Here is a 12,701-nt window from a genome sequence, read left to right as displayed (position 1 = left end):
CCAGAAAGATCTATGTATTAAAAATAATGACCTAATACATTAAAACCCTATATATTCTTATCATTTTCACAAACCTGGACTGAAGAGACTTCCCATCTTATTATCCTGAGACCTAATGGACAAACAGAATAGAATGAGAACAGTTCACAACAGCCAGTTCCTATTATACCTTTTTAGAGAACCCTGTCTTAGTAGTATCTATATATATACGCTTATATCAAGAATATTCCCCTTGCTCATTCCAGAGTATATGTTCATATTTTTCCCTATATAATCCTCAGTGTGTTTGTATTGCACATGCTAAAGAAAATCAAGATGTATATTGCTCGGATAACAATCCAATATTCTGGCATATCATGAGCAGCTATATATCACTTTATATATATATATATAATAGATATATATAATCTATCCATCTGTCTGTCTATCTAAAATACAGCTAGTAATATGACTCAGGAACCTTCCTGTAACCTCTGTGAAGCCCAGATGATTTAAATAGATAGTAGTTCCAGGAGTATATTTCAACACCGTAAGGCTAATTTGATTTCTGAACACTAGAAAACCATGCTGCATATATTTGAAGAAAGGAAGCTAGAGAAAATAAAATAATGCATTGTGAAAATTTGGTACAAAGCACAATTTTAATAAGAGTGAAAGAATAGGAAAGTGAAAGAATAGGGAGCTGGCTATTCACAGCTCCCTATTCAAGGTTAAGGCTGTTCTTTTAACTATATTTTAATACATTTGTGTGCATATATGCAGAGCCTCACATCTCTCTTCATTGTGGGCTAAATCCTAAGACCTGTACTCAGTTTTTAATTGGCGATTACTCAGGCAAACACCTGTTAAAGTACAGGCATGTTATATAGCATACACAGATCTCAAAGCATTTAACAAAATCAAGGGTTGGTCTGTTCTGGGAATTTACATCAGCATTGCTATGTGTCTTGAGGGTGTGAAAAATCCAGTCTAGTGTCCTATTCACTCGACCACACTGCCTCAAGAATTGGCTATTAGAAAATAGTGTACAGTGCATGAACATTACACTTAGGCTTGACAGAATTTGATTATTTTTATAACTTTTTACAGATAATATTGATATTTAGTTTTAAGCATTTAAAATAAATGTTCAGAGTTGTGTAAAATTATGGAGTTTTAGCATTTTGTATTTATTTAAATAAATAATTAAGTCAGATAGTTATTTAATGACAGTCAATATTGAAATTCAAAAAGTGAAAGGACAAATTGTCAACATCACATGTCAAAATATACAAATTATTTATCCTTAAATCAACGAGTCAGACATGTTTTTGCAATTCATTTGCTAGTCCATTTGTAACAAGCCTAATTCAAAAGTCTAAATCACTAGATTTTGACACAAATATGTTTCCAGGCATTTTTTTTTCTTAATCTGTAAATGTTGATTATTATTGATGGAAATATTTTTATCAGCTTTTGTGTGTACAGTGAAATGGATATTTACCAACATTTATCATTAAAAATATAATCTTTCCAAGCATAAAAACACTATTTTCAAATCTTAAAACTTGAACATGTCTAAACAAAGTTTCGTCTCACATGCCAAAGGCACTTTTGCTTGTTGAGGATGAAGTATATACTAGGGGGTATGACAATTTTAAAGAGGAGCCTTCTTTAATTTATATAGACAGAAAAAAAGTCTCTGAAAATGTCTTAAGTGTTGGGAAAATACCACTTATTTTATGTTGAGAAATCTCAAAAAAAGGCCAGATAGAATTTTGTCTGATCTCCAAAAATTATGATCATATTTTGGGCTTAGAACATGTTGATAAAATTTCAATCCAGAGGTTAATTTATTTAGAAAGTTATAGCACTTGAGAATAGAGGCTTAAAATGAAAGTATCTCCTAAACTACTGTGAAGTCTAACAACTTTCAGCTGTGAGTACTTGAAAAGAATACAGGAAACTTCACCTAGAGCAGATGTGTAAGACATAGTTATTATATACTTATGCCATGAACATTTTTCCTCTTGGCAGGGATCTTCTCTATCTCTGGCAAGTTATTCAGATACAGACCATTCCTGTTTCCTCACTTTATACCTTTCTTCGAGGGCTTGCATTGATGCCTGCAAAGCATTATCCCTCTGGATGATGGGGACTTTGGAACCAGCTATTGTTCCTTCATCCTTGGCTCAGAGTTCTCTGTTAAACAATGTTTAGCCTGCAGAAGAGAAGAATGAGGGGGGATTTGATAGCTGCTTTCAACTACCTGAAAGGGGGTTCCAAAGAGGATGGCTCTAGACTGTTCTCAATGGTAGCAGATGACAGAACGAGGAGTAATGGTCTCAAGTTGCAGTGGGGGAGGTTTAGATTGGATATTAGGAAAAACTTTTTCACTAAGAGGGTGGTGAAACACTGGAATGAGTTACCTAGGGAGGTGGTAGAATCTCCTTCCTTAGAGGTTTTTAAGGTCAGGCTTGACAAAGCCCTGGCTGGGATGATTTAACTGGGAATTGGTCCTGCTTTAAGCAGGGGGTTGGACTAGATGACCTTCTGGGGTCCCTTCCAACCCTGATATTCTATGATTCTATGAGGCCCTTTTCCTCCTCAGAACACATCATTCTGAACCTGTGCTGAGCAAGGAAACAAGACAGCAGAACTTAGACCTATATATCTCCTGCTTGGCACTGCAGAGCAACATGGCTGCTTGGTTGTCTTCTCATGAGTATTTTTAGGCACATACAGTTAAGATTCGATTCTCAAGTAAATAAGAATTGTATTTTCCAGTCACAATAACTTCTTAGGAGAAAAAATTAAGATGTCTGAAACATCCCCTTCGATATCAATGCGTCATATTCTTGCAACTTTAAAAACATAGGGGAAAAATTGCTGTCACTTTTTAAGTAAAAGCGATAATTCCTAAAGTACTCTATCATTCATGTCCATGTCTTCTTGTCTTAGGGTTTGCAATCTTATGAATGCAATTTAGTAGCAACAGAGAGCTATTCTTCCTTCTCACTCTACTGACATTTACAAAAGCAGCTATATATATGTAGAGGATGGTGCATGAACCATTAAGGGCCAAAATATATTCCCATGTACACCAAAAGAAATCTGGAGTGACTTCACTGTACTCAAAGAAGTTACTCCTCACTTACACCTGTGTAAATGAAATCAGATTCTGACCTCAGTGGGGCTCCATCTTGGTGTAGGAGTCCACTGCTGTGTGCGTCATACTGAAGGATTTGGACTTGAGGCTGCAGAAGTGTCAAAACTTGGAAGTGGGAAATTTTGAATGAAAACATTTGGCATTTGGTTACAAGCCATTTCGTGAATCAGAACTTCTGTGGATTTATGTGGAAAATAGGGTCATTTATGAGCAGGGCTGGCTCCAGTCACCAGCTTTCCAAGCAGGTGCTTGGGGCGGCAATTAGAATGGGGTGGCAGTCTGTGTCCTGTGGCAGCAATTCAGTGGCAGCTCAGCCACTTTCCCCACCATGGCGGCAATTCGGCGGCCGCTCCACCGCTGCTGTGGCGGCAGCAATTCGGTGGCGGCTGCTTGGGGCAGCAAAATTGCTAGAGCTGACCCTGAATATGAGAGCGAATTCATCAATGTTCACTCAGAAAATTGTCCAAAAATGACATATTATAGGAAATTTGCAAAACGTGGCCATTTTCAAAAATTCAGAATGAAATGGAAAAACCTTTTGTTCTTAATTTTTTTTCTTCAGGGTGCGTGTGTGCATGTACACAGTTCTCGTTGTTTGCTATGACTACCACTGTGAAGGCACATTTTGTCTGCCACTACGCCTTTGACTTTTGGAATGACTTTACAATTTGGAGAGCCCCAGATTGCCATGGTGGTGGGAATCAACCTATGTATTTCTTCTGTATCTACTCTCATTGCTGTAGGGGCTAATTAAACCAATTTGTGATATGAATTTAGTAAAGGACCAGAGCCCCAAGATGTCATTTGTGTAATTTGTACCTAATGCCTGTCCAATTTAGTACATACTGCTTTGCCCCGCTCTTTCAGCACCTCATGTTGTTGCGAGGGACAGCTATCCTGCTTATGCCTAACTAGTCGAGGTGAGTAAAGGACTGACTCTGAATCACCTTTGTTTTTTTTCATTTACGACATAGCCTTTGTCCGCTGTGATAACTGTAGCAGTAAAGTTGGAGCAGAAGTTCTTAAAAGAGAATATTCTGAACAAAGATTTCAACACAGAGAAAGAACCTACGGAGATCGGACACAACTCAAAGTCACATGAGAGGTAGATATTTTGGATGAAATTCTGGCCTCATTGAAGTCAGTGGGAGTTTTGCCGTCGATTTCCATAGAGCCAGAATTTCATTCATTGAGTATTAAGAAGACATTTTTACACGCCAATTTTCTGATTATATTCATACCATAAAGTTTTACAGACCTGACCCTTTAAATGTCTGAGCAACTTCAAATCCCATTAAAGACAATAGGGCTTGAAGGTGTTTAGCACCCTTTCAGGGTTGAGCTCTTATGCCTTAAATTCATAGGGACCTAAATTTATTTTAGTAAAATCCTGGACACTAGACCTGCCAATTTGGTAATATTACAGCCCAAAGAGATGCTTAGAAACAAATTGACTCTCTGTATTTCTTATAACTTTGTCTGTTTATACCCTTTCATTAATGCAGTTTTTCTTCACTTAAATATTAAGGACATATTTCTCCTCACAGATCTACAGTGCTCATCTTTGTTGCTCATTCTGTTCTCATTCTATGTGCAGTCCTCTCAGGTGAAAAAGAGAACCTCACTGCAGATTAGAAAGGAGAACTTTGCCCCAAGAGTAGAGGGCTTTTTACTTTCTTTCACAAAACTTTCAGTCACTAAATGTTAGGCCTCTGTTTCAAAGAAGCTTGGATGCCACTGAATTCCTTTTCACAGATCAGCTGATCTTTCTATGCAGCAATTTGTGTCCCATTGAAGAATAGTGCACATTAAAACCCAGACATTTTTAACTGCAGATTGTGATATTTGTGTCTGCAGCTGTCCAGTTGGATTAGCAACACAAGATTCAAAAAAACATTCTGAGAATTTCACTGTGTGAAGTGGAATCAAGTTTACAAGGAAGATATTTACAAATGGAAGATGCAGCATCTGGTATTTTCCTTCCAAGCAAATATTCTATGGATTCATAGCTTAATAGCGTTTAAGGACAGAGGAGACCAACAGACCATTTAGTCTGACCTCCTGAGTATTTCAGGCCATTAAATTTCACTCTGTTATTCCTGTATTAAGCCCAGTGACTTGTGTTTGACTTCTCCTAACCCACCCCTGTGTTCCAACAACTGTATAGCTGTGAAACCTAATTTCACATTTGGGAACTGTGAATAGGATGAGATTAAATCTCATATGAGCTGGGGGATCCTTATATATGCAAAACAGTATCTCTGAACTCCTAATGTTGAAGGCTTTGGAGCTGAATTTGGTATTACTCACGCTGGAGTAAACCAGTGATAATCAGTGGAATTGTATATGTGTAACATTAGTGTGAGTCAGATCAAAGTCAAGCTTTGATTTTCTTACTGTATCACAATCTCCCTAAAATATACTGTTGGATTCTCACCATCCCTTAGTTCCTGAGACAAGCTGTTAAGTTAATTAGAATAGAAAGGGTCTAATGCAAAGCCCATTGAAGACAATGAAAAGTTTCCCACTGACTTGAACAGATTTTGGATCAGATTCAGGCAGTTTTCTTTCTTATTAAAAGTATCAGACTGAAAAGAACCAAAATGACAGTGATGTTTCCATGCACAAATAACTTCTTGTCAGCAATGTTTTATAAGGAAGGAGGATTATTTTCCAGAGTTGCTTTTGTGACTATATACAAGGAAGGTGAAATGTAATTGTATCAGAGCAGATAGATAGCTCTGAAACTGCCTCTCACTGTCCTTTTTATTAGCAACATTGTTTAATTTTCCTTTTTCACTCCTCTCCCTATACTTTGCCAGTATTTACACTATTTCTTTCCCCCTCTTCAGGCTTTTCTGACTGTGCAGTTGATGTCTATCTCACCCTCTTTATCCGCAGGTCTGCATTATATTAGAATATTTGCTTTCCCAGGGACTAAAGATATTTCTCTTCCACCAAATGATTGACGACTTTGAGTATCCAGTCTTTTACCTTTAACCATTCTCAATGCCACTCCGACATAGAAGTTCAATTCTTTAGCCCCAATTTCCTGCCAATAAGGAACAATTGTGTTATTGCAACCTGCTGTTATGTTGCCAGTCACATCAACATTTGCTGCACATGCCAGTAAGCATTGATATTCTCCCTTACCTAGGATCGGGGAGATCTGTTCAGTTGATGAGAAACAAATGTGAGTTGTTTTAGTCCATTTGTCAGAATGTTACTAGTTATCTTCACTAATCAGCCTCTTGGTCCATAATCCTCTTGGTCCTTAAATGGAACTGGAAGTCATTGAGACTCTGATTGCGGCCTTTGTCCATGTGCATCACCAGCCGCAGGATAATGGACTTTAGCTGCACTGTTGCAGGAGGGGTCTGTGGATCCCTATAAGCAGCCAGAACTGCTAGTTGTCCAGGGGCTGCATCGCCAAAGCATCCATTTAGGCCACAGTGTGCGCCTTCATCATTCAGACAGCTGCTACCCTCCTTCAGACCTTCCTTCCACCTAAATGGAGCAAAGGTGAATGACCAGGTAAAGATGAAACCAGAGTACACATATCCCTAGCTACTTCCTTCCCCACTTGGCTTTGTCTGTGTCAGTATTTGTGCTTTGTAAGTGTGTGGATGGATGGCTAGGTGTTATTCTATTCCTTCCACATGATCCAAGGTATCTCCCAAGGTACTTCCATGTGAAATGTAGAGCTATTGTAGAAGTGGATTTTGCAAATTGATCTGCAGGGAGTTGTTGGCTCCTGAAAGTTCCATGCAAAGAGAAAGATTGAAGACTCAAAAACAGCATAAAACAAACTTGAGAAAACAATTAGTATAAAGTGTCGGGGGAAAAAAATATTTCACCCAACCAAATTTGACCAACTTGTAATCATTTACTTGCCTGATGGATATATACATTGGTGAATGATTAAATGTGCTGATAGTTTTTAAAAATATGTTTTAAAGATATTTGGCACCTAGCTGACTAACAAGCCTGGAAACCCGACAATTTAATTCCAGATTGCTTTGAGGTTATGTTGTGAGTGACTAGTCATTTTATTGTCTTTGTTTTATTTGTTGATAAACTATAGTTAACATATTAAAAATAGAAATTTTAAAAGAGGAAACCATAGTTTTAGTCTACATGAGAATGGCTATAGTGGGTCAGACCAATTGTCCATCAAGCCCAGTATCCTGTCTTGTGAAAATAGCCGGTGCCAGATGTCTCGGAGAGAGTCCCCAGAACAGGGAAATTTATTAAGTGATCCATCCTCTGTCATCCAGTCCTAGCTTCTAGAAGTCAGAGGTTTCAAGACACCGAAAGCATGGTGTTGCATCCCAGACCATCTTGACTAATGGCCATTGATGGACCTACCCTCCATAAATTAATCTAATTCTTTTTTTGATTCAGTTATTTTTTGCCTTTCTCAACATCCCCAGGCAACGAGTTCCACAGGTTGACTGTGTGTTGTATGAAAAATTACTTCTGTATATTTGTTTTAAACCTGCTGCCTTTTCATTTCATTGCATGACTCCTGGTTTTTGTATTATGCAAATAGGTAAATAACACTTACTCACTTATTGACTTTCTCCACAACATTCATGATTTTATAGACCTCTGTCATATCCTCCCCTCATTCATCTCTTTTTCAGTCTGAACTTTTCCAGGTCTTTTCCAGCTCTTTTCCAGTCTTTTAAATCTCTCCTTGTATTTAATCTCTCCATACTCCTAATAAATTTTGTTGCCCCTCTCTGTACTTTTTCCCATTCTATTATATCTTTTTTTGAGATGGGGTGGCCAGAACTGCACTCAGTATTCAAGGTGAGGGTATACTGTAGATTTATAGAGTCGCATCATGATATTTACAGTCGTTTATCTATCCCTTTCCTAATAGTTCCTAACATTCTGTCATCTTTTTTGAGTGCCTCTGCCATTTGAGCAGATGGTTTCAGAGAACTATCCACAATAACTGCAAGATCTCTTTCTTGAGCTGTAACAGCTAATTTAGACCCCATCATTTTGTATGTATAGTTGGAATTGTTTTCCAGCATGCATTACTTTGCATGTATCAACATTGAATTTCATCTGTCATTTTGTTGCCCACTTACCCAGTTTTGTAAGATCGCTTTGTAAATCTTGACAAACTTTGGATTTAACAATCTTGAGTAATTTTGTATCATCTGCAAAATTTGCTACCTCACTGTTTACCCCTTTTCCCATATAATTTATGAATATGTTGAACAGCACTGGTCCTAGTACAGATCCTTGGATGAATCCCACTATTTACCTCTTTCCATTGTGATAACTGATCATGTATTCCTATCCTTTGTTTCCTATCTTTTAATCAATTACTGATCCATGGGAGGACCTTCCCTCTTATCCCAAGACATCTTACTTTGCTTACAAGCCTTTGGAGAGCCTTTCTGAAAGCCCAAATACTATATCCACTGGATCAGCCTTGTTCACATGTTTGTTGACAACCTCTGAGAATTCTAATGGTGAATTTTCCCTTTACAAAAGCCATGCTGCCTATTCCCCAACATATCATGTTCATCCATAAGTCTGATAATTCTGTTCTTTACTATTGTTTCAACCAATTTGCCTGATATTGAAGTTAGGCATACTGGCCTGTAATTGCCAGAAAATCATGTCTGGAGACTTTTTAAAAAAAATGATGTCACATTAGCTGTCTGCCAGTAATCTGGTACAGAGGCTGGTTTAAATGATGGGTTACATACCACAGGTAGTATTTCTGCAAATTCATCTTTGAGTTCCTTCAAAACTCTTGTGTGAATACCATCTGGTCCTGGTGACTTATTACTGTTTCATTTATCAATTTCTTCCCAAAGCACTTCAGTCTGGGATAGTTCCTCAGATCCATCAACTAAAAAGAATCGCTCAGGTGTGGGAATCTCCCTCACATCCTCTGCAGTGAAGACCGATGTAAAGAATTTATTTAGCTTTCTCCACAATGGCCTTGTCTTCTTTGAATGCTCTTTTAGCACCTTGATTGCCCAATGGCTCCACTGATTGTTTGACAGGCTTCCTGCTTCTAATGTATTTTAGAAAAATGCTGTTATTTTTTGTGTCTTTTGCTAGCTGCTCCTCAAATTCATTTTGGGCCTGCCTAATTATGCTTTTATATTTGACTTGCCAGAGTTTATGCTCCTTTCTATTTTCCTCAGTAGAATTTGACTTCAAATTTTGAAAGGATGCCTTTTTGCTTCTAACCACCTCTTTTACGCTGTTGTTTAGCCATGGCTGTTTTTTTTTTTTTGTTTTTTTGGTGGTATTACTGTTTTTGTTATTGGGATATACATACTGTTTGAGCCTCTGTTATGATGTTTTTTAAAAAGTATCCATGCAGCTTGCAGGCATTTCACTCTTGAAACTGTTCCTTTTAATATCCATATAACTAGCTTCCTCATTTTTGTGTAGTTACTCTTTTTGAAGTTAAATGCTACTATGTTGGGTTTCTTTGGTATTTCCCCCCTGTAAGGATGGTAAATTTAATTACTTTATGGTCACTATTACATAGTGGTTCAGCTATATTTACCTCTTGGACCAGATCCTGTGCTCCACTTACGACTAAATCAAAGATTGCCTTTCCATTTGCGGGTTCCAGGACCAGCTGCTCCAAGAAGCAGTCATTAATGGTGTCTAGAAATTTTATCTCTGCATCTGGTCCTGGTTCCTAGTAAATATGGGGATAGTTGAAATTCCAGATTATTGTTGGGTTTTCTGTTTTTGTATCTCTCTAATCTCCCTGAGCATTTCACAATCACCATTCTGGTCCGATGGTCATTAGTATCAGATCTGAAGGTATATAAGCATGGAATTTCTATCTATAAAGATTCTATGGTACTGTTTCATTCATTTAAGATTTTTACTCTATTTGACATTGCTTTTTTTCACATACAGTGCTACTCCCACACCAGCATGACCAACTCTGTCATTCCTATATATTTTATACCCTGGTACTCCCGTGTCCCATTTATTATCATCATTCCACCAAGTTTCTGTGGTGCATCTTATATCAATATCATTGAATACCAGGCACTCAATTTCATCTGTCTTAGCATTTAGATTTCTTTCATTTGTATAAAAGCACTTTATAAAATTTCTCAGTATTTATTTGTATTCCTTTGTGATGTAATTCAATGGGACTCTCTTTCATTTGACTGTTTCTCTTCAGTTCCTACACATACTTTATCAGCATATTACTGCCCTGATACTATTTGTTTAGCTAAATCATGTCTACTTTAGCTAATATATTATTTCTATATATATTTCATATAAATACTAGTACCATTTAACAATTCATGTTTTAATGCCATTTGGAATGACATCAAAGCTGCATAAAGTGCTAATGTCTGGTGAAAGGGTAAATGAATATTAGTCTGTGTCCAAATAACTGATGTATCTACTGCAGAAGATTGCATTTGAGAATCAGATTAGATCTGCAACAGCTAAGCATCACCCCACTTACAAAGACCATTTATTTGATTTTAAAAAACAAACAAAAAACTTCAGATTTGTTCACAGACTCTTAGCTTTAGTAGGCAACTGTTAAAGGCACCTTTAATAACAAAGTCAAAAATTTTAGCCAGGTTCTTTGAATATTAACCTGATCTTGAATAAGTAATGAGTAGTGTAGTATGTAGTATGTTAACATTTAGTTGTAACTTTGCTGTAGTAAAAAGTGATTTAAAAAAAGGTTGATGGAAACATTTATTGGGATGTGATATTTTTGCACTTCTGAAAAAAAATGTTTGTTTTGATATTTATTTAGATTAAAATAGTAAAAAGATAAAAGTGCTTATACAAAGCTCTAGGAGTCCTAATGCTTGATAAATATCACAACATAAGTTCAGTAGCGTCAAACAGACGGATAGGTAGGAACTTGAACAGACAGCTACCAAAAAATGTTCCCTTCTATCCCTTCATCATTTCTGGTGCATACCCTCAGCTACCTTCACAAAACCCTATTGAATAGAATGCAGCATGCCTGGAAAACCACCAAATTTGGGTTGCTTGTTATTGATCCAGGTCCTGATCCTTTACCCATTTAAGTCAATGTGTATTTGCCACTGACTTCAATGAAAGTAAATCAAAAGCCCTAAAATATATGATTGATTAAGAGCCAGAGGATGATTCCCTTATTTGCACTAATGTGAATGATACTTCACAAGTTCTGTCACTGAGTCACTACAACTAGAAGTAAGACTGAGCTCCATGGTCTTTGCTATTGATCCAGTAAATTTGTTACTGAACTGAAATTAACCAGAAAATATACTCTACAATTAAATAAATATTTATATAGCTACATGTTCAAGTCCCATACTTGTAACCGTGACACTTCCATTCTCTCTTCTCATTTTCACTTTTGCCGAGATCATATCAAAGAGCTAGATTAAGTAAGGATACCTGATATATATATATGTATGTGTGTGTGTTACTATTGTGGAGAGCAGAGTGAAGGTGTAGCTGTGTTATTTCATGCTAAAAATAACTGGAAACAACTGTTTGATTTATGGAATCCACTATAATTACCATCAAAGAGCTTGGCTCATTTTTGGGGGGTGGGGTGTGCATGTGGCGGAGTTGGATCTATACATTCTTTCTTTCTCATTATGAGAGCAACAAATGCAGGAGTAGAGTGTATCATCCATACTCTGCTTGCTTGCCTTGCTCCTATAAACATTTCCACATATAACTTTCCACATGTGAGAACTTCCACTGAGTTTAGGTCCCAATCCTGCAAACACTTATGAACATGCTTAACAGTGAGCATGTGAATAGTAATTCAATTGACATCAAATTAAACACATCCATGATCATTTTCAAGATCACAGGCTTAGTTTGTAAACTTGAACGGAACATTGCATTACAATTCCAGTCCCTCTTCCCTCTCCCTCACTTCTGAAAAATCCTCATTCCAATGGAGTTACACCAGAAAATCTGTGAGTCTAGTAATTGGGCTGGTCTGCACTGAAAACTTAGATTGGCGTAGCTACTGCACTCAGGGGAGTGAAAAATCCACTCCCCTGAGCGCTGTAGCTATGCTGATCTATTCCCCAGGGTAGTCACAGTTAGGTTGATGGAAGAATGCTTCTGTCAACCTAGTGACTGTCACTCGGGGAGGTGGAGTTTCTACAGAGATGGGGGGGGAAAACCCTTCATTGCTATAGTCTGTGTCTACATTATGGGTAGGCTTGGAAGGATTCAATTTCTATTTGTAAATGTCAGTAAATGTCGATTTCACCAAACACACACAAACTGACTGACAAACTGACAAAAATATTTCCATCAATAATAATAAAAATAAAGATAGGCAAAATAAGAAAAATAATGCTTGTGAACTTATTAGGGTTTGTTTTCAGGCTATTTCCTTTGTATATTCTGACATGTGGTGTTGACACTTGTGTTGTAATTGTTATAAAGCTTTTACCTTTTGAATCTCAATGTCTACAGGCATTAAATAATTATTGTCAGATCTCCCATAATTTCCCTCAATTGTGAACATTTAAATAAATAAAAATAAAAAAATGCTTAAAGA

The 12,701-nt window shown here is 37.1% G+C and overlaps 1 protein-coding gene across 11 annotated transcripts in view; it reads left to right on the top strand.

Moving 5' to 3' along the window:
- The window catches only part of LRRC4C (leucine rich repeat containing 4C), an 850,059-nt gene that overhangs the window by 689,140 nt on the left and 148,218 nt on the right, over nt 1-12,701 (top strand). The window lies entirely within an intron of this gene.

Source organism: Lepidochelys kempii, chromosome 6 (genome assembly GCF_965140285.1).
Source record: "Lepidochelys kempii isolate rLepKem1 chromosome 6, rLepKem1.hap1, whole genome shotgun sequence".
NCBI classification, from domain to species: Eukaryota; Metazoa; Chordata; order Testudines; family Cheloniidae; genus Lepidochelys; species Lepidochelys kempii.
The sequence above is the reverse complement of the archived record's forward strand: the minus strand, read 5'-3'. Positions and strand labels throughout refer to the sequence as shown.